Below are 25,658 nucleotides of genomic sequence, written 5' to 3'. Positions count from 1 at the left end.
GGTCACAGCTGGCATACTGGCGTTACCGGAGCAATCTCCTCCCACCTCTTGAGCCTCAGCAGTTCTCTAGAGCACGCGCTCCAAACTCGTGTCCGGCGCGCGCTGCTGTTTTCCAGCACGCGCCTCTCTCCCTCCTCCACAGGTGGCCGGAGCGTGCAGCCAGGTTGTCAGTGGTCCAGGCGGAGCAGCTGTAACCGCCCAGCCCCTCCCGCCCGCAGCTGTGCGCGCGCCAGCTGAGCGGGTAGCCGGGACTGGACTTGCTGTCTGCCCCGCTAAATAGGTCAGAGAAGAAGGTGATAGTACTGGAGCTCCGCCGCATGAAGTAGAGTTGTCAGTGAGCACAAGCCGCCCCCGCCGAAGCTGGCACACTACCACCGAAGCAGGTGAAGGGGCGGGGTCTAGAGTTGCCGAACTTTTGCCCGTTGTCCCTTGGCTGAAGTCAGTGCACTACCCGGGGCAGAGGGGATGTCAAAGGCATGGAAATAGTTGGCATAATCAGAGGGGAGGGGAGTGAGAAGGGCAAATCGGATGTGGATAAAACCGGAGAGTAAAGTTGTGCTGGCAGCAGTTCACCACTGAACGCTGCCAGGTAAAATTTCTGCCTGACTCCTCCCAAAATGACGAACATTGTGTTTCTCTATGTCTACAAGATATGACCGCGTGTGCGTTTAAATATATATTTGTTTGTAAATGGCAGTACTTGTTCGCATAGAAGTATGTGGTTGTAGGTATATTTGTGCTGAGTTCCCATATTACCTCATAGCACGAGGAAACACCAGTTGTTTCTTGACCCAGGCGTTTATTTTGTCTCAATGCTGCATTCTCGAATTTAGTAGTCGTAGTTTGTTCAATTGACCCCCATTATATAATCACACCTGAAACACAGATTTTGGGGGGGAAGTAAGTCTTTGACTGAAAATGTTATCACAGTGACACGAATCCATATGGTAATCCTTTACCTATGTATAGGGTAATCATTGTGTGTAGTTATACTCCTGTCTAAATAGATGCCTGTGAATGTTTGTGCACTAGTGTTTGTGTAGGTATATATTTGCGTTTGTATATAGGCACCTCTGTGGCGCAATGTATAGCTATAACTGTGTGGGAATAGTCACATGGGCATATATATGAAGATATGGGTGCATTGGCTATCTGTGTGTCGAGGTAGAATTGCATTTGTGTATAAGTATACCAATGAATTACCCGCGTAAGAATAGAGCTATTCTTATATGTATATATTTACCTGTATTGTTTTAGCATGATGTGATACTGTATGGATTAGTATACTGGTGCACCTTTGTGTGTGTGTGTGTAGGTAGGAAAATATGCATGGGCTTGTGTTTTTATGTTCTTGTCATTTACCTTGCCCCCCTCCCCATCCTCTTACTCCATACCTCAAGCATCGTGCTGTGCCATTCACCTCATTTCAACCAATATAATCTCTCTGGATTCTTTGCTTTATGTATCTGGCTGTCCTGACCCTGCTAAAAATGCATGCAAAACGGACCCCCCCCCCCCAACTAACACTAAGTATACAAACACCGTTTCTTCCTCAAAACCATTTAATACGTGGTGTTCGAATGCTCTTTAAGCACCCCCTGCCTTAAATGTACTATTTATAAAAAAGTTCTTTTTGTTGGCATTTTTAATACATTGTACAACAATAGCATACCCACTTTCACATATGCACTTGGGAATTCCAGATGTTAGAACGAAGTCCAAACATAAACACATGCATGAGTAAGAGGCTAAGGTGCCAGAGTCCATAGAAATCCAGAGTTTTGCTGTGGCTGAGTATAAAAGACTTTAGGAACAATTTTGCTCAAGAAGGGGGGGAAAGAACAACAGTCACCTCTCCGTGTTACTGTGGGGGAGTGTGTAGGTCTCACTTCAGTATCCTCCAGATGCACCCTCGCTAAGTTTAGGGAGCGGGTGTGGTGGCCATGTACATCTCAAAGGACGCCTAGGTATCCCTAGGTCGACTAGGTGCCGGCAAGATGTACTAGTATACTGACAACCCTTCTTGGCAACAGGCGGCATTAACTAATCAGCTGCACACACAGCAGCGGTGCGTCCATTAGGGTTTTGGGGCGTAGCCCCCCCCCCGCCCGCAGCGTCGGCATCTTTGAACTTAAGTAAACTGAATCAGTTTACTTAAGTTCAAAGGGGAAAACTGACAATCCTGTCAGTCAGCATGACGTCGGACCGCCCACCCGGGGGTGGCCGGTCCGACGTCATGTTGACTGACATGATTGTCAGACAGAGGCAGGGGCAACAGGCAGCAGCACAAGTGTGCATGATTGGGGAAGGTGTGCGAATTTTCGCTCCGTGCCTAGTCATGCGCACTTGTGTCTGCTCTGGCTGGCGCATGCCCATTAGGAGACCGAGGGTTGAGCAAAGGCTCAAACCTCGGTCTCCTAATGGGCGGGCGGGCAGTAACCGTGCCCTAAGCCAATCCTGGCGCTGCTGGCAGTGCCAGGATTGGCTGAGAGGGGCTGTAGGCGCCAACGGACGGACCCGAGGCGGCGCGGACGTGCTCAGGACCTCTGGTAGGATAAGGATTTTCTAAAATTTATTTTAACACCCCCCGCGCGACACCCCAACCCCTCCCCACGCGACACATACCCCTCCCCACGAGCCGCAACTGTGCTTGACCCTGGAATTTGTGTACTCCCTGTGGTGGCGCTTTTAAATTAAAATGCCAATCCTTGTGTTCTGCTTTACTTTTCCCGGTGGTTGTGAATGCCCTGCTGAAACTCCTTGTGATTTGGTGAGATTTTACAGAGCCCATCGTGTGCTGCAAGGTAGCTGAATGGGCTCCGCGCCTACTGCAGACATCTGTTTACTTTGCAACAGATATTTGCTACGGGCCGCATGGCACACATTTTGCGAAGAGCTGGGCTGCTTTAATTTTCACAGATAGTAACTTAAATGGAGATCCTCATGTTCCGCTTTGCTGTGCCTGGTGGTGGGTAATGGGTTGCCACTAGGGCCGGCTGACCCTCATTTAAGAGTGGGTCTTCGGAAACCGTGCTGTCCTCACCGTCAAGAATGTTATCGTGATCAATATACATGAATGTTACGGAAATAGTTTCTTTCCGTGCGACCAAATTGCATTTTTTTTTTTATCTGGTTGCGAACAGATTTCTGCAACAGGCATGGAGCTAATAAATGGGCTGCGCATTTGCTCCATATATCTGTTAGCAACTAGATTGAAATAAAAACAAAGTGTTCGCACGGACAGAAACTATTTCCGTAACATTCAAGTAAAATGCTTCGAGTTTGAGTAGTTCAGTTTACCTCTAACTTTTTACTCTTGGCCTAGGGAATGCAGGGTGACCCATTTTATTTATACAGTTACAATTATTCAATGTTTTAATTGTATTTCATGTATAAACATGGTACAATTAAATATTTTTTGGAAGTAACAGGTTACTTGTTGACTAATTAGATTGTGCATGTGATGGTTTTGGTTAAAGAATCAATAGATGATGAAGAGGAAAACAAACAGCAATACCGATCATTATTGGTCCATTTTATGTTATATATTTAGGAGATAGTTATCAGACCTCACCTATCTGACGTGAAAATGAGTTTTGTGAGCTGATGCCAATAAATAGTAACAATTGTCTGACTTCTTATGACTCGCCATTATTCTGGAAACTTTGCATTGAGTTTTTAGCTTGCCTGTGCTGTTCCAAGCAAAGACCAACCATCAGTAGATATAATTTTCGCATGTAGATCAACAAATAAAGAAATATGTGAGGTACTCAGGCTTGTTATCTCAAAGTCTGATATGAAGTTCTGTGGTTATACTGAATAAGTAGCTACCTGCGTCATTATACGAAATCTCTTTATTGTTGCCATAACCGCACTTTCACAATAGCTTTATTAGCCTTCTTGGTATCTCTAATATCCTCGACAATGCACCATTTGCACACTATTTTTACCCCCAAAAATTGGGGGGGTTCTACCTTATGACGGTCGGCCTTGCTCGCTGTGCGAGCACACCAACAGCCAATCATCCCAAACCTTTACGGCCCACTAATTTCAAATGTCACCAGCCGCCCCTGCACTAGGTACAGTAGCGTGCCCCCACTGCACAACCACCCTCCTCTCAGCCAGCAATAGTAGCATTGCAAGAGCCTGCAAACACCGTCATGAACGTCCTTCACATACCCCAGGAGAGCCACCACAGGCTGTTGCGGAATCACGGCGGACGTAATTTCTTCACTCTCAATATCGGATCCCAGTATTTTGCTATGAATGAGCAGTGCCAAGGTAAGTACAGGATGCCAGCTCCCTCCTCCCTGCATCTCGCGCATCTATCACTCTCTGTTCGGCCCGTTCGTTGGAGTCAGAGGAGGTACGGTATAGTCTGTGGAGAAATTTTACATGTACTAGACGAAGCCTATAGTTGGAAGCGAGGATGCTGGTGGGGCGCAGCACTGACACCATAGCCAGATCTAGTGGCTTAGTGGAGTAATGCATTTACTGTAGGGGTCTGTGTTCGACCTCATGGTCAGCGGTACAAATCCCAGCAGGTCCACTCAGCCTTTCATCCTCCTGAGGTCAATAAAATGAGTACCATTGAGTTGGGTAACAATAAACATCTGTTATTCAGCGCCAAGATACCCTTCTGGGTGAACGTGCACCTTACAAATACATGTTATGTGTGTGTGTAGATGTTAGCGCCAAGTTTGTGCCAATCAAGTCAAATAATCTTTATTCAGATTTATATTCCAATTCATAAAAGATATGAGCTACAATAAAAGGGTGTTAACACATATAAACTCCATACACTTGCAGGCATAAAACATTGTCATATTTAAAAGAAAATATTTACAAAAGAGTAAAATTCTTCACTGAAATTTTAATAAATAATTATGTACAATGGCGGATAAATTAATCCTGTTAAGATCAAGAAGACGGCATCCTAGTAAGTAGTTTAAAAGAAAAAACGAAGAGGGTTTTAATAAGTTAACATATCTCCGCAACCAATTCAAATTTCTTCAAAACTTAGGCCTTCTTAATGAATCTTATTTTTACACCTATGAAGAGCCATCTTAATATCTGCAAGAATCGCACCACAAATATGTAAAGTAGACAATTACAAATAAAAAGATAAGGGCATCCTGATTATAACGCCCTGCGACAAAAAGAGGGCACAAAGTAGAACACCTAATGTCACTGTAAAATTTACAAAATAACAAAGTGTGTTGTCTACTGTCTAGGCTTTCCGTTGCACGGGCGTCTTGGTAAACTCCAGGGCTGCAAGTCTATCTTTGGGAAAACTACTAAGTAATAAATCAGCTATAGGTGTAAACTGGGCAACTAAAATCTATCATGGCAATTTTTCACCCACCATATAATCTTGCATCCCCTGTTCGGGTTGACTCTGACAGTACCTTTTGACAGTGGGTTTCATAGTTTCATGGTATTCTCGGTGAAGATCCCTTTTTTCTATCAAGATCATTTGGATTTCTCTTTTTACTAAATTTCAAGCTGCCGTGAGGTTCTAAGCGATTAAGCACTTCACCTATTTCACATAGTAAAGAGTTTATGTATTGTAACTAGAGAATTTTATTAGAATTATACAGACCCAAGCAGATCTCGTACCCTGTTTCGATCATATATCATACCACCTCAGTAAAGTGTTGCGGTGAATGGTGTTCTCCAAAAATTCAATTCCATGTTCTTTATAGTCTTTAAAAGCTGGCATTGAGCTAGGCACAGCCAAAAGCTTGCGTAAAAAAAGTATTTTCTTGGCCATGCAAAGTGTTGTGTTTTTTGTTGTTGTTTTTTTTTTTAATCCCTCAGATCACCAAAAAGTGTCTGCAAAGCAAAGGAAACCGCATTGTCTAACTGTCCATGCAGCGGTCACTGCACTCGCCCTGGTCCATTCCACTTGGACCCTCACCTTTTGTCAGTGAGTCGGTGTAATCATAGGGATGAATTGCCAACACCCAGAGATCGAGACCAAGTCAGAAAAGGAGACCAAATAGATTGGGCTGGGCTCTTTGTTAATTTCTGATCGAGGCCACAAATTCTGACTGCAGCCCTGACCCAGTCTTCTGCTGTCTGGGGTGAAGGGTACCTCCATTTCAGACAGATTTCCCTCCTAGCGATAAGAATGAGATAAATGAGGAACCGTCTGAGGCCGCCTTAACAGCAAAGTTAGTGCTCCATCGTCTCCCAGGAGAATAAGAGCTGTATTTAATTTAATCTCATGATCAAAAATCCCTTTAAGTGCTAGTCCTACACCGTCCCAAAAATTCTTCAAGCATGGACAATCAGCCAAGATGTGAACATCATTGGCTCCTATACAGTCACACTTCACACACTTGGGGGGGAGGTTGAGGTCCAAATTTAGATATTTTATGTGGAGTTCAATAAAGACGATTTAATAGTAAAAAAATGGTTTCGCTTCAAGTTAGCAGGTTTAACCGTTGAGTAGAGAGTCTTCAATGAGCTGGGAGAATTCCTCTCCATACTGCATAAGGAGGAAATCACTTTTTCTCCTCCGCCGCTAAGAGTCCCTCATACCACCTTGCCACTTCATTCTTCTTGACTCTGATGTCTTGGAGAGACAGCTGTAATTCATAGTCCCCCCCCCCCCCCCCCCCCATCTCCTTTTTTGATGCCACAAACCAGGAGGATAATTGTATAAACTTAAATCTGGACAGCTCATTGCTGGTTTTGATGCTTAATACTTCTAAGGGGTGAACTCCTTCCGATGATAACAAGTCCGACCAAATTGATACCCCCGCCCTTCTGAGTGGAAAACGAAGGGCATCCTTTAAACATTCTGGTGTTCCGGGGAATCCCAAACTGGGGCGAAATCAGAACATTTTCCAATACCCCACCTCCTCCTGACTCTGTACCAAAGAGGGCATGCAAAATGTTATGCTTTTCCCTACCCCATATCTGATAACCTTATAAGGCTACCGGTAGGCATTTGCTTCTGTGCAATTTTATCATTTCTTAGAGGCTTACTACCTATCTTCTTAGCAAAACCAAAAATAGCAGCCACAGTCCTAAAACATTTTAATTTTGCTATTTCCAAATGGGGTAACCAATCACCTTTCTGGGAAAAGGTGAAACCCAAGTAACTAAAAGCTTTACCTCTTCTAATTTATGACCCTGGGCATAATTCTTCCCTTATCTTGACTTCTTCCCACAGATAATAATATAAGTCTTAGTTATATTCAATTTAATATCTCTAATCTTCATAAAATGTACAATTTACCCCCCCCCCACTCCCCAGAAGCTGGAGATCATGAGCACTGCGTCATCTGCATAAAGCAAGATGGGGTTGGGATGGGTACCCAGCCTGGGGGCATCCCCCTTAACTTTCTGCAGGACTCTATTCACGTTGTTTAGATATATATATATAAGGAGAACAATAACGGTGCAAGGACACATCCCTGTCTGATCCCCCAGGTCACTCTGAATTTCTCTGAACATTCTCCAATCTTTCCAAAATCACCATAGATGTTCAAGAGGCACACAGGTAAGAGTGGAAACCAGTAATAACCTTTGGGGCGCCCATGTCCAGAAGAACCTGCCATCATTTGGCATGGTTCACAAGTTCAAAGGCGCTAGACAGGTCTGCAAAACATAAATATATATGTCCCTGCTTTACCAGAGTATATTTGATAATGATAAGGTGCAAATTAATTCCCTGTTACACAGAACCTATCTCCTTCCTAAACCTGTATTGTGTATATGTCATTTTCCTGCGCGAATCACTGTACCCATAATTTTTACTGTGGGATCTGGAAGCAATGTAGTCCAATAACACCTAGCATCACATTTATCTCCCTTTTTAAAAATGGGGATGATCACGCTTTCTGTCCAAGTTTTCAGGAATCAATCATTTGTAGCAGCATTAAAAATTTGAGTAAGGACTGGGATTCATAGAAAAGGATTTGACTTAAAAGCATCCATTGAGGCCGCATCGGGTCCCGGGGCTTTTCCTAAGGCACTACTCTTTAGTGCTGCATCAACTTCCTCCATGGTGATTAACTCTAAAATCCCCAAATTAATATTATTACAAGTATCCAAAGGTATGTTAATAGCAGCACTATCTTGGTTAAAGAGAGCTCCAAAATGAGTAGTCCAAGCATCTGGCAGTACAGAAACTTCAAGAGTAGGTGTGAAACTATCTAAAAGAAAGGGTGAATTTACTATTTTCAAACATAAAGTGTTATCACTGGTTTCCGCTGCCTTGTCTAAATCTGTCCAAGCCTGCTTCGGAAGTTCCGTTTGTCTTGCATCTAGCTCCAACTTGTTATTTATTTTTAGAACCCTAATTTGAATCCCATCTTTGGGGGTATCTTGGAGGGCCTTTCTTAGTACCTGGTTCGCTCTAGAGCAGGACAAATTGAACCACTGTGGGTCATTTCATCTTTTGCCCCCTTTTTAGAAGGCCTGTGTAGTTTGTTGGAAATACCTGTGGTAATATTACCAAAGACTTCCACCAATTTGCTACATTCCTTGCCCATTTCTGTACAAGTAACAAAGGAGTCACATTGCTCTAATATAATGGTTTTAAGTAATTCTGGTTCGTTAACGCCAGCCTATTTAATAGTAACCCCGTTTTCCCCCAACATTATAATGGTTGGAACAATTTCCAAAACCTTTCCACTGTTGTATGGGGTAATTTGGGCCAGGGCTATCACAACATAGTCGCTTAACATAGTACATAAAATAGTAGGGCGTTTAACTATGCTAAGATCTTTAGCAGAGATTAAAATATGTTCAATTGAATGTCGATTACCAAAAAAAAGTTGGCCTCACAGAACCCCCCCCCCCCGTCTGATCGATTATCTCTAAATTCTATTTTTATAATGTTCTGTTAAGTGATTCACCGTAGGAATCATGTGGAAGATACGATTGATTAAATTCAAAACAATCTAAAAAAAACATAGACTGCACTACACTGCGTCTGGCATTTATCTATATTAAAATATCCTGCCCAAATGTACATGATAATAAAATCCATCTTATTTGTAAAATAATCTAGATTCTTACCTAGCTTAGTTACAACCCTGCTACGTGTGTTGTTAAAAATGTTGTTATAAAAATTAATTAGAACAACTTCATATCTTTGATTAATAGTAATGTGCACCAATTGATAATAAGGAGAATTGATCATAGTTTTATTAACAGTGACGGGCAGTACATTTGAAATGAGAATAGCCAGGCCCCCTTTGGTTCGCCCATTTACTGAAGGTATGGCTGAGGTTAAAATAGAAAAGAAGCCACTAATATGAAATCATCTCTTGCCCAAGTCTCCTGTAAACAAACAATATGGGCAGGTTTGATGATATGTAACCAGTCCGGATTCCTTAGTTTAGATTTTACCCCTGCCACATTCCAACTATTGAATTCCACTAAATTATTCAAGTTACCTACATCAATACCGTTCCCCTGACCACTCCTGTTGTGGCCTACTATGACCTTGATTTCTGGTCCCTTATGCTCTCTATCAAAATCCATAACCCTATCAAGTCAGTCCAGCTCCTCTAGATTAGATGACAGGGCATATCTATTCTCTACAGCTATAGAGGGAGATAGTGTACCATTTGAGGGCAGCCGGTTTTTGTGGAATCTTTCTCCTGGAAGAATGGTCTTACGAAGAGCACTGCATGATTCTGAAATGAGCAGACAAGGTCTACTACGTGTAAGAGGTCTGTAAAAGTAGCCCAAAGGTAGTGCTTCAGTATTGCTATAGGAAAGAAGCCAATGAGCCAAACTCTGTAATACATTTCCAACAATAGATCGTCTGCGAAAATTCCTGATAATGCAGTCTTCTCAGTTATCTTTTGGATGCACTCCTATCCATGGCATTCTCTTTACTTGTATTACCTCTTGAAACGGATCCCTCCCTTCCACCCAGAGTTCATCTTCAGCCAATGTATTGATTTATTTAGTAGAGCTACATAGTCCTCCCAATCCTCTTTAGGGAGCCTTGGCATGCCCTTTAAAATGATCGTATATGGAGTGCACTCGGGAGGACGATGAGGGTATCTCTTAGCATAACACTAGTCCTTCATATTAAAGTCTCCTTGTGTATGAAAGAATCACTAGTCTGGTGGACCAAGGTGTTATGTAAAGAGGCGCCTTCCTTATTCAACTGCCTCAAATTACCCAGGTCCCCCATCCGTTCCGGTGTTATGAGCCCCAATGTACCCCAATATAGGTCTAGGTAGATACACGACTTTTACCTACATTTGTCCTACCTTGCTCTACATAACAGTTCTGGTGCTGACCTTTTACCTAGTTATGTGCCGAATAAATGTCATGTGGTTTTCTTCTAAAATTAACATAATTTATTATACATAAGGATTCTTGGTATCACAGCAGAATTAACATCTTCAGTATTATAACTGTTCAGTAGTCACCGCTACCGTCATACTTGAATGACGGGCCCACAGTATCATTCTAGGTAAACCCTCTGAGGGCATCTTTTGGGTGTATAAGCACCACATCTTTACTGGGCAAACCAGAGGAGAAGCTTCCATGCTGACATTAGACGCTGAGGTCCCTGCATGCAGACACTCCAGGACGCAGTGGTCTGACATCTCTCGCGGGGTGTCCAAATCGAGACCAAGACAGGGTCCTTCATTCCCACTCATCAGGTAATGGGGTTGGCTCTTTCCTAGTGGGATTCTTGGCTGTACACCTACGTACATGCTAGGTACACGTAGGTACATTTAGTTAGGATTTGCATCTTAGGAGTATTCATGATTACTGCCATGTATCTATATACCCGCATATACTCACTACTTTAGCACCATGATAGTTCTACCTTTTATTTACTCTGTTGGTGCTTGTAATCGTATATATTTGTTATGGTCTAATGGTTGTTGCAGCACGCGTATTTTATATTAGAATGACGCTGGTTCAATAAATGCTTATTGAAAATGTCCCCATAATTTATTCTGTATATCTCTCTGAGAAGAAGTGAGCACAAGTGCCTGAGCGAAATGTACTGTACTGTTTCCACGATCCCTGAGGTGTCAGGGTTGTCATGTTCGATAGTTTTCAGAAATTATTCGCTCCTTGGTAAGGTTGTGGGGCTTATAGTGGCACTGTGAGCTAGCTGGTCTACAGACTAACATATCCTTATGGGTGTCTGGAATCAGTCTGGACACCAATCCCTGATTTTATCAACGCGCAGATCCTATATAGATTTGTAGGAACTACACTACACCGGATTTGATCCAGTCATCGGGATAGCCGAAATGGAGACCACAGGTTTCAAATTTCTCAGTACCTGTTTTCGGTTAGTAGACTTTTAATGTCAGAGATTTGAGAAGCCATGGCATCTAAACGTAACAGAAGGGGAGCCAATTTACTGTTTAATTAAGTCTCTGAACAAATCTTTACAACTCTTTAGTTGTAGGACCATAGACACATTTGGAATTGGGCTAATTACCTGAGCCTCCGTAACAGGATTGGTTAGACATACTATTGGGGAAGAATACTCTAAACCTTCTATTACTGTCACTGCCTGACACTGCTGGGTTGTTTTCTGCGATCTAGCTGTTTAAGTTTTAATATTAGTCCATTTCGTCCTAGCTTTTTTACTATTCGGAAGACTTACAACAGAATCTGGCCCCCTGGTGCTTATGGCCTCCGACATTGTCAAATTGGAAGTGGCATCTCTTACTGAGACATGGGGTAGAGGTATAGAGCTGTGTTGCTCTGTATGTATAACTAGGGGTGCCGAACCAAGTACCAATGAGAGCCTTCTTACAGTCAAATCAATCTCTGCATTAACCAACCCGATTGCCCTCTCTACCATGCGGTCTATCGCTGCAGTTTTAGCCGCAGGGCTCTGTATGTGTGTTGCCTCCCATAAGCCTTCTATTTCCCATATTAGTATATACATTTTAAAAGGCTTTAACTGTTGAAACACGAAATACAACCTAGCAACACTAATACATACACAAAGTTCAAAAATAAAAACAATGCCTTTCCGAACACTCAAATATCAAACTGTGTCCTTAAATAGAATGTAAGAGGGGTGGCCCATCCAGCCTTGAATTGTAGCCGATGGGCACAGACGGGCCCGCCCTTGGCCCGGGCATGACCTGCACTGCACAACCACAATGCACCTTTTATGCCAGAAAAAGCACAGGTGTGTGCCAGAGGGCATTGTGGGACACTGAGTCCCCAGCGGCAGCGGCTTGAACCGCGGCATCTCCCCTCATGGTGGCTGTAAATCAACTTTAGTCCCAGCTATAATGACAAGAAGAGTCACTGGCCCAGATGCAGATTTGACAACAAAATGGCAAAAGAAACGTTAATATTCCACAAGTGCCCAGAGTGCAACGATCGGGATGTGGTGTGCATGCTGGTATACAACCTCATAATTAGTTGCTTAGGAGAGGGCAACGTCAGGATAAGGTCTAAAGCCAGGAGGCCTACAGGCTCCCGGGAAAAGTTGGGTGCACCTGTCCGCAGGCACCATGTAGTCTATAATGCAGGAAGACATCAAGGGACATACAGTATACAGTCATTTGGAGACAATACAGCTGAACAAAGGAGCCTCCTGGGTGAGATTGCCCATACATGTGACTCGCAAGTGATGTAATTGTTGGTAGGCACGGCCGTCCTGCGAGGGGGGGGATAGATGTTTTTTTTGCTTGTGGCAGCCCCAGCTAGAAAAACAAGAGAAGGCAGGCTCTGTGTGGCGGAGTTCGTCCCAAGCACTCGCAGTGCACCGCATGGTGTCCAGGGAGCCTCTTGGGCACCTCGGAGCTGCGCATAGGACAGTGTTCATGGGGAAGCACTGTCTCCACAACTACATGAGAGATGTGCTGTTCAGGGTGGTACCACTGGTTTGCGAATTGAGCCTAAGCACAGTAGTAATAGAGTTCGAAGTCCGAGGCCCCTATGCCACGCTGGTTGAAGGGTAGTGTTGATACCTCCCACGCAGTTTCAGCTGTTTCCTACCCCAAGTAAGGATAATCGGTTGGGATAGGAGTCAGGTAAAGAAACCTTTTCATCAAGGTCATGCGTATATTGAGGAAAAGATACAGGAATTGGGGTAATATTACTATCTTAACTATAGCTACTTTTCCAGCTAATAACACTAGCAATTTGGAGCATTGTGGGATCAGTTCCTCCAGCCATGTGATTACCCTCCCGTAATCCTTGCGCCATACTTCATCTACATTTCTGATGACCCACACACCTAAATTCTTGACTGAGGAGACAACCGATGTTATTGGGAAGTCAAAAGTGAAGTAAGAGGTGGCCGGGTCAGGGGAAAGACTGCAGGTTTTGCCCAGTTGATAGTGATCCCAGTTAGACCGCTAAAATATTAAGAACTCACACATGATTGTCACCAGGTTCCACTCCAAATCTCTCACACATAAACTGTGATGCCGTCGGCATACATGGAGATAATAAGGTGCTGGACTGTGAATTTCTCGCCACATTCAGCGTGATGTAGCCCCAGTGTGGCCACCAAGGCTCCATGGCAATTGGAAACAGTACAGGTGACAGCAGGCAGCCCTATCTCATGCCCCAGCTGATCGGGAAAGTGGGAAGGGGCTTTCCCATTTACCGGGCTATGGGATATACATACAACAGAGTTAACCACTGCAGGAAGCTGAGGCCTATATGGCATAAGAGCGAGAACTGGCAAGGCCTTTCCAAAGAATGAAAGTCTTCGGTGGCGTATACAAAGACCACCACAGCTCGAAGATCATGTGACAAGGAGTAGAGGACTGCAAAAAAGATGCCCAGGTTGTGCACTGTCGACTGCTCAGGTTCAGAGCCCGATTGGTCCAGCCTGGCAGTGTGCGGGAGAAGGGGAAGCAGGTGGTCTGCAATAAGTTTGGCCAATATCTTGTTATCTTTGTTAATCATCAACAAGGATCGATAAGAGTCAGTTATTCAGGGTTTTTTTTAATTTTAGTACTGTGACCCACTGCGCGCCTCTCACTCTCGGGAGGAGAGTGCCGGTGCTTCTGGCTTCTTCAAGATCAGAACCCCTTTCCATGGGCCATGGGGCAAGCAGGAATTACTGGGCCCACCCATGGAGGCTGAGAGCTTTTACTCCCGATGTCCCAGGCCCGACCTACTATGGATCCTGATAAACTGTGCCAAGCCCCCTTCCTGCACCTGACCTACCTCAGTTAGGTAGCGTTGGATGACCAGTCAAGGCTCCATTGGGGGGTTTGTGGGGATGGGGGGGGGAGCGCAGATACAGATCAATGAGCACATCTCATAAATCAATATGCAAATAGCACATACCATTAATCAATGTCCAGTCGAATACTTGTTTTTATGTATAAAGAAGTATTTTAATTCTAACTCTACATGACATTCAAAAGCAATTGCGCAATCCCCCTTGAGGTTTGGGTTCTAGTAGTTGTCAGGCCAGTCCCTGTTCCACTAATGTTAGTGCAACTGGTTCGATGTTATTCCCCATGCACTGATGGCCACATCCAGGGAATGAAAACTATTATGCCTTACTCAAGAGTTCTTCCCTGTGACTCCTTTTGGAAATTCAGTCACACAAGTCTACTGGGTCGCAATACAGATCACAGTATTTCCCCGGGGGTCCCAAAGGCCTAGTTCATGGCTTACCCCCTCCGGCAGTATGTGATCCCTCAGTGGCACAGCAAAGTACTGCTCCGGTTTGTCAAAATCGGGCTGTGCGCGGTCACAAGCGGCAGCACCCGGTAGGTGCAGGCTGTCTCCTCTGATCCATGCTACAGGACAGTTCTAGCGATGTGGGTTGTTCCTGCTCAGCTGATTGCACAGTAGGTCACACTTCCCTTTGAGGGGTGGGGGAGGTTGCCTCCTTGCTACAGCGGAGCTCCAGCGATGTCTTTCAATCCTCTGGCTTTCTTTGGTGCAGTTTGCATTCTAGTGGCAGGACTCGAATTGGTCACAGCATTTTTTGGGGTCCCAGGTGACGGCCTGAACCCTTGGCCTCAGCGTTTCTGGTGGCTCCTCCTGGCATATGGGGACACAGCCACAACACTCTCAAGTCCGATCACACTGACCTGGCACTGATGTTCATGATGGCCCCCTCTCAGGCACACGTGGCCACCCACGACGAGATCGCACAGGCCTGGCACCCCCCACACAACCCTCGCTCCTCGGCTCAGTCCACGGCAGCCCCTCCTGGCACATGGGAGCCATAAAATCAATCCAGCACACGGGCTGAGGCCAGATCGGTGCAAAAGTGGATTGCTCACACTTTGCACAAGAAGTTCTTGAAATAGGGCTACACTGGAACTTGCTCCTTCCAACACTCTCTCCTTTTCCTCACAGGGCACACTGGTCTTGGCGAGCAGGCAGGCACTGGTGCTTCAGGCTAGGTGGTCTTGGTTTCCCTTGGTGAAGTCCCCTCACCCACCAAGGAGACTAGCAGGCCTGAGCCCCCAGTCCAGGTCCCAGGTAAACGTTTTGCAGAGCTTCCCTTCCTCACTCGTCTGGCTGCTCAGCAGATGACCACATTTGGAGTCTCAAAGTCTCCTATTTATAGACCTTTTCCAGACACAAAACATAATTTAGGGTTTGAGTCTTTGAAGTTTTATGGTGGGATTCTGCTTCTTTGAAATCAATATATTTACCTTTCTTCTCCCTCCTGAAGGATGTCTGTCACAGCAGGCAGTACTCCGAAGTTCATTAACCCAAAGCAAGATTCCTGGGAGTGACCAGAGTTCACACCTGGATGTCAGCCACAGTGATATGTGCATCAAAAGGTTCATCCTGTGCTCCCAGTTCTACACTTTATTATTCCCTTATCAGCCCAATCTCTCTCTTTCTGAGATGTGTCCAGGCTTCTTCCTTTTGATTTATCATTAAATCAAAGAGGCCTTTGAAATGCACAGAGACCCTGGCTCTCCCATTCTCCAGTGGATGTCCACCCTAGCTTACAAGAATGCAGCAATACACAAAGTAATCTAGGGGGATTCCTCTATTCCTCATGTTTTCCACCAGGCAGGCCTGAGCTTCCCAATACGGAACCCAGGGTCCTCCGTGTAATGTACCAGTGCGGGCACACTTGCACTCAGTGTACATCCACAGCATACTTACTGCACAGAACTGTTATCCTCATGTATTATGCCACCACAAGCAAAACTATATCGAGCAAACACAATCAGTCTGCACATGCTGTTCAGTACTGCAGCCTTTCTGTATTTTGCCAGTGTGGTATTTCAAAAACACACACTGCCACCATACACACATTTGCCATGTGCGCACTGTACCACATTTACCCCTTGTCAAGTCTACCTCTTGAGAGCACGTATGCACTCAGCAAGTTTCCATCACGCACACCCTTCCACATCTACCTGATGTCGGCCAAGGGTGATTAAGCACTCAGCAGTTTAATTTTTAAAAAAGGGGAGTGAGACTCTAGGCCTCACTCCAGTGACACAGGGTAAAAAGGTTGTGTTCACTACTAATGTTCACTACAGAGTATGCTGCCACCACCACTCTTCTGTTGCTTAACTCCTGTTTAAGGCGGTAGCCTTCCACCATTGAGGGCAGCACTTTGGGTGCACCTCCTGGTCCAACAAGACTGCAGTCCATTCCATGAGACAGGCCTACGTCACACCACACACACATGATCTGTGTTTGCCTATGACAAAAATCAGTATTCTTATAGGAAAACAATGGTTCTGTCGGGTATGGGTAAAGCAATTGCTTTGTTGAAAAAATGAATCAAGGAAAAAAGGAGAATCAATCAAGTTGACCACACAATCTCAAAGTACAAATCAAGATCAGGCTTGTTTTGAAAGATGTAATGTCATTCTTTGTATATAAATTGCATCATTTATATGAAAAAACACAAATGACATTTGTAATGCAGGATTACCAAGGTAGTAAACTGTAGAGTGAGTCAGTGAATTTGTGACAAGGTGACATAAGTGACCGAATTGTGCATAATATATACAGTGAACAAATGCAGGAAAGACTTTTTATATACACAATATACAAGAGGAGGGCCAGTATCGAGGAAAAACAATGACACTGTTTCATGGATAAATCAAAACATGTATGAAAAACAGGTCTCGCACTGGTCCTAACAATTATCGTCGACGTTTCAACCCAATATAAGCGACTTTGAATCGTCATGCAGGGTCTTCATCAGGACATTTAAAATAAACGATGGCAACCTGCAAGAGCAAGTAAAGTACGTGTCAATATTGTGTTGTGATTATTTAATTGTGTGATCCCGAAAGATAAGGGCCATCACTCACCTAGCCAGTGGTCTAGGATGGCCTGGCAGACAAACGTTCACGCGTAGAATTACAGAGCGCCTCATCAAATGTGATCTCTGTAAGTCAAAGTAAAAACGCGTGTTGCCGTCAGTAACCAACAAAGAGTCTGCGCCTATTAAGTTGTGAGGCAACGAATAAGGGTTACAAGAAATGGCCTCTATGTAGACCGGGTCAGGAAATTAAGCGATTCAATCATCAGTTTGAAGAAAATAACTTCAGTGCATAAAGAGACGCTCACCTTTAGACGGCGGTGTTATTTTAAATGAGGCCGACTCTGGTGAGTAAATCGCGTCGGAACCGATCCGAGTTGTACTTCCTATTATTATCTGGAAGGATAAACATTCAATGAGGACTCATTGGGAACTAATGAGGCTATTGTAATAAAAGCCGCGGATAAGGGGGGAGCAGTAGTTCTGCAGAATACACAAGACTATGTTGCAGAAATAGAGCTCCAATTGGCATGCAGAGACAGTTATTGCCTGGTACCAAGGGACCCCACATCTGAAATTAAATCGTTGATCGAGAGGATTACGACGGATGGAGTATCACAAGGCTTCCTCAGTCAGTCTGAATGTGATTTTCTGAACAAGCGTGAGGCTAGGATTCCGACCATATATACCCTTCCCAAGATCCATAAACGTCTTGACAAGCCTCCCGGCAGACCAATTGTCTCGGGATGCGGATCCATACTTGAACCGCTGAACCAATTCATAGATCACTTTCTGCAGCCATGGATACCAGAGACTAAATCATATGTTCGTGATACGATGCATATCATCCAATTGTTGGAGGGACAACCATTTGATACGCAAACCCAACTGTTGGTCACGTTAGATGTATCCTCGCTTTATACCTCCATTCCCCAGACGAGGGCCCTTGAAGTAATCAAAGAAATCCTTGACAAAAGAATGAGACCGCACTGGATACCCACCGAATTTCTGCTGGGCCTGCTGGAAATTGCCATGAGACACAATTATTTTATTTTCATGAAGCAGTTTTATTATCAATGTAAAGGCGTGGCGATGGGGGCTACCTATGCGCCGAGCCTGGCCAATATCTTCATGGATGCATATGAGGAGGAACATCTATACAACCACCAGAATCCGTTCATTGACCACATTACCGTCTGGAAACGTTATATAGACGACGTTATAATGATCTGGTCTGGTACTAAGGACGAACTCAATCAGTTTTATAGCTGGCTGAATGCTAGATCCAATGACATCCAGTTCACCATGTCAAATGATAACAATACCATCGATTTCCTGGATCTTACCTTTGAAGTGGATGATGGACAACTAATTTGTGACCTCTTTCGTAAACCAACGGAACGGAACACCCTCCTCAAGTATGACTCTCACCATCCACGCAGCCTAAGAGATAACCTTCCCTATGGCCAATACCTTAGACTGAGGAGGAACTGTACACGCAGAGCGGATTTCTTTAAAGAAACTGAGATCCTTACCGCTCGACTAAAGGAACGTGGGTATCCATTGGGTCTCTTGAAACGCGCACGTAAACGCGCATGGTATTGTCCGAGAGATGAACTCTTACAGGTCAGAGAAAAGAGATCGAAGAGTGAAAACATTGTTTGTGTCACATCCTTTAACACGAAGAGCAATGGGATGAAGAAAATAATCAAGAAGTACTGGAATCTTGTTGCCAGTGAACTCCCTACCATCGAGGAACCTATCTTCGCGTTCAAACGGGCCAAGAATGTAAAAGACAGTGTTGTTAAGGCATACCTTGAACCACCGAAAACACGTGGTCTCAGAGAACAGTTGGGACTACCTTCCATCGTGGGCCATTACAAGTGTGGCCAATGCAAAGCCTGTCCGTTGTCAATAGAGGGCTCTTCCTTCTCCCATAACGACAGAACATATAACTCATCAACTTTCACGAATTGCAACAGCTCCAATCTAATATATGTGATAAGATGTCCTTGTGATCTCTTATACGTGGGACAAACAACACAAAAAATAAAAGTGAGGATACTACAACACATGAGCCGTATCAGATGTAGAATGCAAGGGGCCCCCATGGTGGATCATTTTCTGGCACTAAGCCATCTACCTGAAGAATTGAAATGGTGGGTGCTAGAGAAGGTCAGTCTTACGCCCAGAGGGGGATCAATATCTGTGAATCTGAAGAGAAAAGAGTGTAGATGGATTCATTTCCTCAATACTGTGCAGCAAGGGCTTAACAGCCTCGAGGAAACATCCAGGGAGATGGGGCAACTATGACACTTCTCCATGCACCCTATATCGCATAACTTTAAGCTCATCTGCAGTGTGTATATATGAGTTGTTCATATTTTCATTGTTCGACCTACTTTGTCATTTACTGGCACTCTCACATGGGACTCTGAGATAGACCTCAAATTGTGCTCGATTTATGTCTTCGTGCTTGTTGTTCCTAATAACTGTCCTATTGGGCACATGTGTTGTAAACGATTTACTTATGTGTTTTCCGTTTTTTCATTGTCATCTTGTACCAATTGTACCTCGATGAATACATACCTCTGTACACATTTTTTGTTTTGGCCACGTACAAGTATTAGTGATCAGAGTTGCTTAACCCCCTCGGCATACCGCTTCACTTCCGATTGCCTAATCACCTCCCACTTGAGCCAGCAATACTGCACGATAGCACACGATCTGTTCATTCAGTAATCTTGCTAAGCCTGCTGATTGACATATGGTTTGTCGGTCCATGTCAGTCTAACGCGCGCTCTGGCCCAGCTGCATCGGTTCCCAGATGCGACCGTGGTTGCTAAGCAACCCTCCTGACACGTCACTCTGCTGACGTCAATAAGTACTGCCCCGCTCAATTTCACACAGTGAGAGAGTAGCCCGCAATACTGCACAATTCCACATAACCATCTCTATAGTACGCGATCTGATCATTCGCTTAGTAATCATGCTAACCGTGTTGATTGACATGTTGTTTGTCAGCCCACGTCAGCATAGCGCGCGCTTCGCCCCAGCTGCCTTAATTCCCTGATGCGACCGTGGTTGCTAGGCAACCCTCCTGACACGTCACTATGTCGACGTCAGACAGGACTGCCCCGTTCACCTTCATGTAGCAGCCTGCCTGTCAGTTGCGGCTTCCTCCGACTGAGACAGGAGGTGCTGCAGCGTGAGTCGTAACCGCTTTGCTCCTTTTCTTCCCAAGTAAGCAATTATCCCCTTATCCAGTGCCCCCGGCCCTACCCGGTCGTGAACAGTCCTCATTGAATGTTTATCCTTCCAGATAATAATAGGAAGTACAACTCGGATCGGTTCCGACGCGATTTACTCACCAGAGTCGGCCTCATTTAAAATAACACCGCCGTCTAAAGGTGAGCGTCTCTTTATGCACTGAAGTTATTTTCTTCAAACTGATGATTGAATCGCTTAATTTCCTGACCCGGTCTACATAGAGGCCATTTCTTGTAACCCTTATTCGTTGCCTCACAACTTAATAGGCGCAGACTCTTTGTTGGTTACTGACGGCAACACGCGTTTTTACTTTGACTTACAGAGATCACATTTGATGAGGCGCTCTGTAATTCTACGCGTGAACGTTTGTCTGCCAGGCCATCCTAGACCACTGGCTAGGTGAGTGATGGCCCTTATCTTTCGGGATCACACAATTAAATAATCACAACACAATATTGACACGTACTTTACTTGCTCTTGCAGGTTGCCATCGTTTATTTTAAATGTCCTGATGAAGACCCTGCATGACGATTCAAAGTCGCTTATATTGGGTTGAAACGTCGACGATAATTGTTAGGACCAGTGCGAGACCTGTTTTTCATACATGTTTTGATTTATCCATGAAACAGTGTCATTGTTTTTCCTCGATACTGGCCCTCCTCTTGTATATTGTGTATATAAAAAGTCTTTCCTGCATTTGTTCACTGTATATATTATGCACAATTCGGTCACTTATGTCACCTTGTCACAAATTCACTGACTCACTCTACAGTTTACTACCTTGGTAATCCTGCATTACAAATGTCATTTGTGTTTTTTCATATAAATGATGCAATTTATATACAAAGAATGACATTACATCTTTCAAAACAAGCCTGATCTTGATTTGTACTTTGAGATTGTGTGGTCAACTTGATTGATTCTCCTTTTTTCCTTGATTCATTTTTTCAACAAAGCAATTGCTTTACCCATACCCGACAGAACCATTGTTTTCCTATAATAATCCTACCCAGGTTCTGAGGGACACCGGGTCACCCCATTGTTTATATAATATAAAAATCAGTATTCGGCATCTAGACAAAGGTATAGTGGGGCACTCAGGTCTGGGGTACACATCTCTTACAATTCAGAGGAAATTTTCTGTCCCAACATTCATACATAGATTTCAGAGGTGGGGGGGGGGGGGGGTAATAGTTCAGCATATTCTTTATAAAACTGGGCAGAGAGGCTGTCCAATTCTGGGGCCCTGCAACTGAGCATGCTCCAGATCACACGTATAATGTTTTCCTTCTCAAATGGGACATTGATGTATTGTCTGCACTTTATCTAACCATAGCAAATGTATTGTATCGAAGAACTCTTGTAGCTCCCCAAGTGTCACATTCAGATTTGATATGTAGAGCATTGTGTAATACTGTGTCATTGTCTTCATCCTCTCCCCAGTAGAATGGCTGTGGTGGCCATCAGCATCCAAAAGTTTGGTGACGTAGGGACTGCCACAAGAGGTCCTGAGGAAGAACACCAGGTTTTCCCACGCTCTGTGCCCTCACCATATCGCTGCGTGGCCCCCTCCGTTAACATGTAATTGGCCTCCTGCTTTGCATCCTCTGGAACTCGGAGAGTTGCAGCGGATCTGGGCAATAAGTTGTATGTTGTTTGTGGCAAAATATTGACTCTCCAGGTTTCGCAGTGTCTGCTCAAGGCAGGTGACTGGTTCTGAGGTCTTGCTGAACTACCAGCTGCTTAGGCATGCTTATTCTGTAGATGTAAGCCTTAAAGACCTTGCATACCTCACCCGGGAATTGGACAGAGTCACATTATGGGTAAAATAGTCAGTAATCGGTTTCTTAACTTTAAGCGGGTCTCTCAGATTGTTTGGAGGCAATGTCCATGAGAAGGTAAGATCACTTGCCACATCTAATTTAAGATCCAGATCTCTCGGGGCATGATCCGAAAGCATCTGAGAGGCATGTTCAGCTGTCTGTGTCAGAGTAGCAACATCTCTAGTGACCAATCAATATGTGACCATGCATGGGGGAAGTCAAGATGCACGTACACCCGCAAGTCACCCCAGGTATCTTTCCCTCCATATGTTGATCAGATCGTAGTCTGACACAATGTTATGCAATTGTGCAGCCTCGCATGGGTGTGTCCACCGGTCAGAGCTGGACTTGTCAACCTCAGGGTGCTTTACTGTATTGATATCCCATCCCCATATCACCCTTTTGCATCGCAATCCCATCAACCAGTGCCATAAGGAAGGGAAGAAATCCCGGCAGTCAGTATTAGGATCACACAAACACACACAAGGGTTACCTTACTGCCATCCAATATGCCATACAGGATAATGTATTGTCCCTCTCGTTCAATATGTGCAGCAAACGTTCACCATCTCACCCCCCTTTTGTATGACAATCACCACCACCTGGCATAAGCTAAGTAGGTGGCTATATGAGCTTCACCAATCCAGTCTAAATACAGCCTGCGTTTGGTTTGCTCCGTGAAGTGGAGCCTCTGGAGGAAGCCAGTGTCCACCTTATGGTGTCGAATGTTGGCAAACAGCTGCCTAACCTTCCACTGGTCACCAGCTCCTTGAATATTCCATGACATGAGTATTACAATAGACATCAGCATTCGCAGTCCACTGGATCAAGGGACTGGCCTCAGGGGAATCATTCCCCACCACATACGCAGTAGCAAGTGTGCGCAATGGGTAGTAACGGCAATCTGGTGCACATTATCTAAACTTCAATCATGTGAGATGATGTGCAACATGTCAACATCCCATCCTTCCCCACTCATTTCAACTTTCCTAACCCGTTAGAGATGCAGTCCTCCCATAAGAAGCCCAACAATAGAAGATAATTGTCCAGTTGGGATCCATCCGAGGGGGGAGCAAAGAGAGCCAGGTGGGTTGCCCATAATGTACACGGCGGGTGGATAGGATAGTCAGAAGATGCCACATTTGATTATCTCATGTAGTATGGAAGTATAGTCTTGTGTGCAGTTGGGCGGGATGTCTCTGAGCCCGGTCTAGTCCTCAAGGGAATTCCCCCTCCAGCCAAAGGGGTCAGAGAAACCAAACAAAGCCATATGAGCAGTCAGCCAATGACCAGGGCCGAAGCGAAGTGTGAGATGTAAGTCCCACAGCCAAGTAGACCTACTTTTCCTACAATAAAGAAAGAAGGTGCTGAGGGCTGGAGGACCTCTAGAAACACAGCTGCTTATCTAGAAGAAAAAGAGCAAGTGTTCTACAGATAGACCATGGAGGCATAGTTAACCATTCTCGCTGAGGTGTCTTCCCGAAATGCTCCCAGCCATATCATCACTGCCCTGGTTTTAAAAAAAAATCAGTTTGCGACTGAATTTTAGCACCAGCTTGAGGTCAGTGAACAGGTGAGTTTTCCCATCTGCTGTCACTCTGTTTGGTTGGGTACATAAGTACATCGCGCAGGCCAGCCTTCATAAGTAATTTCTTTGCCAACAGAAAATCTTGACTGGTATATTGGACAGCCAGTGTAAAGTTAGGATAGTGCAGTTCTTATTAAATTGATACTGCAGTTCACGATTCATGCAGGCCTAGGATCCATATACTGTTCCTCCCAAAGCAGGCCTCCAAGTCTTCGTTCTTCACTTTGATCACCTCCAAGAATTTCTCCATCCTCCGCATCTGCTCTTTCCGGGTCGTACCATCATCATCCACTTCAGAGACTCTCCTCTCTAATTGGTCCAGGCGTTCATTGTGCTTGTCCAACTTGTCACTCATAAGGTTCAGCCGGGCAGTGAGAGTGTCTATTTTAGAGTCAATGATGCTTAGGCTTTACCTCAGCTCAGTCAGCAGGATTCGTATGTCAGGGTCTGAGTCCACCACTGCAGGTCGGTCTTTCCCCTCACTCACGACAGTTCGCTTGGAGGATGTCTTCCTCTTGAATGTGAGTTTAGGCAGAGTTTAATCATGTCTCCCCATGCTTAGGACCAGTCCCGCCTACAGCACAGTGCTTCCTGATAAATCCTTTGGATACTCCAGCAGTCACTCCCCCTCCTCGGTCCCACATTAAAGTACAAGGCTCCAGGACTACTCTAGAGCACAAAAAGGGCCAGCAAGTGAACAGACATGAAGCGAGCCAAATCAGTGTTTCCCAGGCAGGGTCTCATTCAGATGTGGCAGCAATCGCTAGCATCTCAGGTTTTCTTATCAGCACTGACTGGCATTGGGGAACTGCCCTTTAGATGCTATTGTGACTCGTTATTGATGGTCCGACACTCCCCAGGAAAGCCGGGCACACGAGCAGGACAGAGCCGTAGTGATCCATATATGCCTCACCAGGTTATTAATGTTATTGTATGGTGGTGAGGGTGTGCAATGGAGGCAGCATGGTAGCTGCTGGAGCGCTAGCCCGTGATGGCGGTCGTGCTGTCTAGGCCAATGCTCCTGTCCAGAGAGTGCTGGTGTGGGTTTCAGATCAGGATGCAAGGCGGCAGCCAGCAGGACCGTGGTGCGGGCTCGCTTCCACACAGGCCCTTAGCAGCAGGCAGAGCTCCCACGCAAAGGAGAGATTTCATTTCAGAAGGCAGTGCGGGAGCTGAGTCAGGCCATCACGGTGTCGGCCTCCTCAGCACGACCCACCTGCTTAGTCCACGATCAAGAGGGCCATCCTAAGCAATGCGCTCCATAACCAGCTTATCTGTTCCTGGCAGGTCGGACCAAGATCAGAGGAAGAGTAAGTCCACAGCAGGCCTTGCCACAGGCCTCTCCCTCCAGACAGCAGCAGCCTTGCTTCGTCTTTTGATTCCCAGGGCAATGGAGGGAGACGACAAAGGATGTGTCCCATTTGTGTACTGGCTGAGGAGTCCAATCAGGTCCTCATCAGAACTCATAACTCTTAGGCATATTAACTGGAATTTTAGAATAAGACAAACGCTCCAGGTACCAAATTGTGTCCCATCCATAAACAACTGGATTTCATTGACCTTTTTCTAATAATGCAGACTCTATGAACTATGTATTGAATAGATCATAAGATTTATAATTATTTTGCTCAATCCTGAGCATAAAATTGATTACCACATTTGATTTGAAGTGGGGTAAGCTGTTAAAACCATTTGAAAAGTCGCACATTTCTTGCCATGTGTGTAGAGTTTGCTTCTGAAATAGTCACAAAATTATTATTAGAAAATGTTGATGTTGACTCCC

The 25,658-nt window shown here is 44.8% G+C and overlaps 1 protein-coding gene across 1 annotated transcript in view; it reads left to right on the top strand.

Annotated features, from left to right (window-relative positions):
- The first annotated feature begins 222 nt into the window (after nt 1-222).
- Nucleotides 223-25,658, top strand: part of AFF1 (ALF transcription elongation factor 1) — a 957,397-nt gene continuing 931,961 nt past the window's right edge. The window contains exon 1 of the mRNA XM_085636540.1: nt 223-383. The gene's annotated coding sequence lies outside the window, so the exon portion shown is untranslated. The remainder of the gene's footprint in view (nt 384-25,658) is intronic.

The sequence above is a fragment of the Triturus cristatus genome, chromosome 2_1, assembly GCF_964204655.1.
Source record: "Triturus cristatus chromosome 2_1, aTriCri1.1, whole genome shotgun sequence".
In the NCBI taxonomy this organism is placed as follows: domain Eukaryota; kingdom Metazoa; phylum Chordata; class Amphibia; order Caudata; family Salamandridae; genus Triturus; species Triturus cristatus.
Note: the sequence above shows the minus strand (reverse complement) of the source record. Positions and strands in the feature narration are given on the sequence as shown.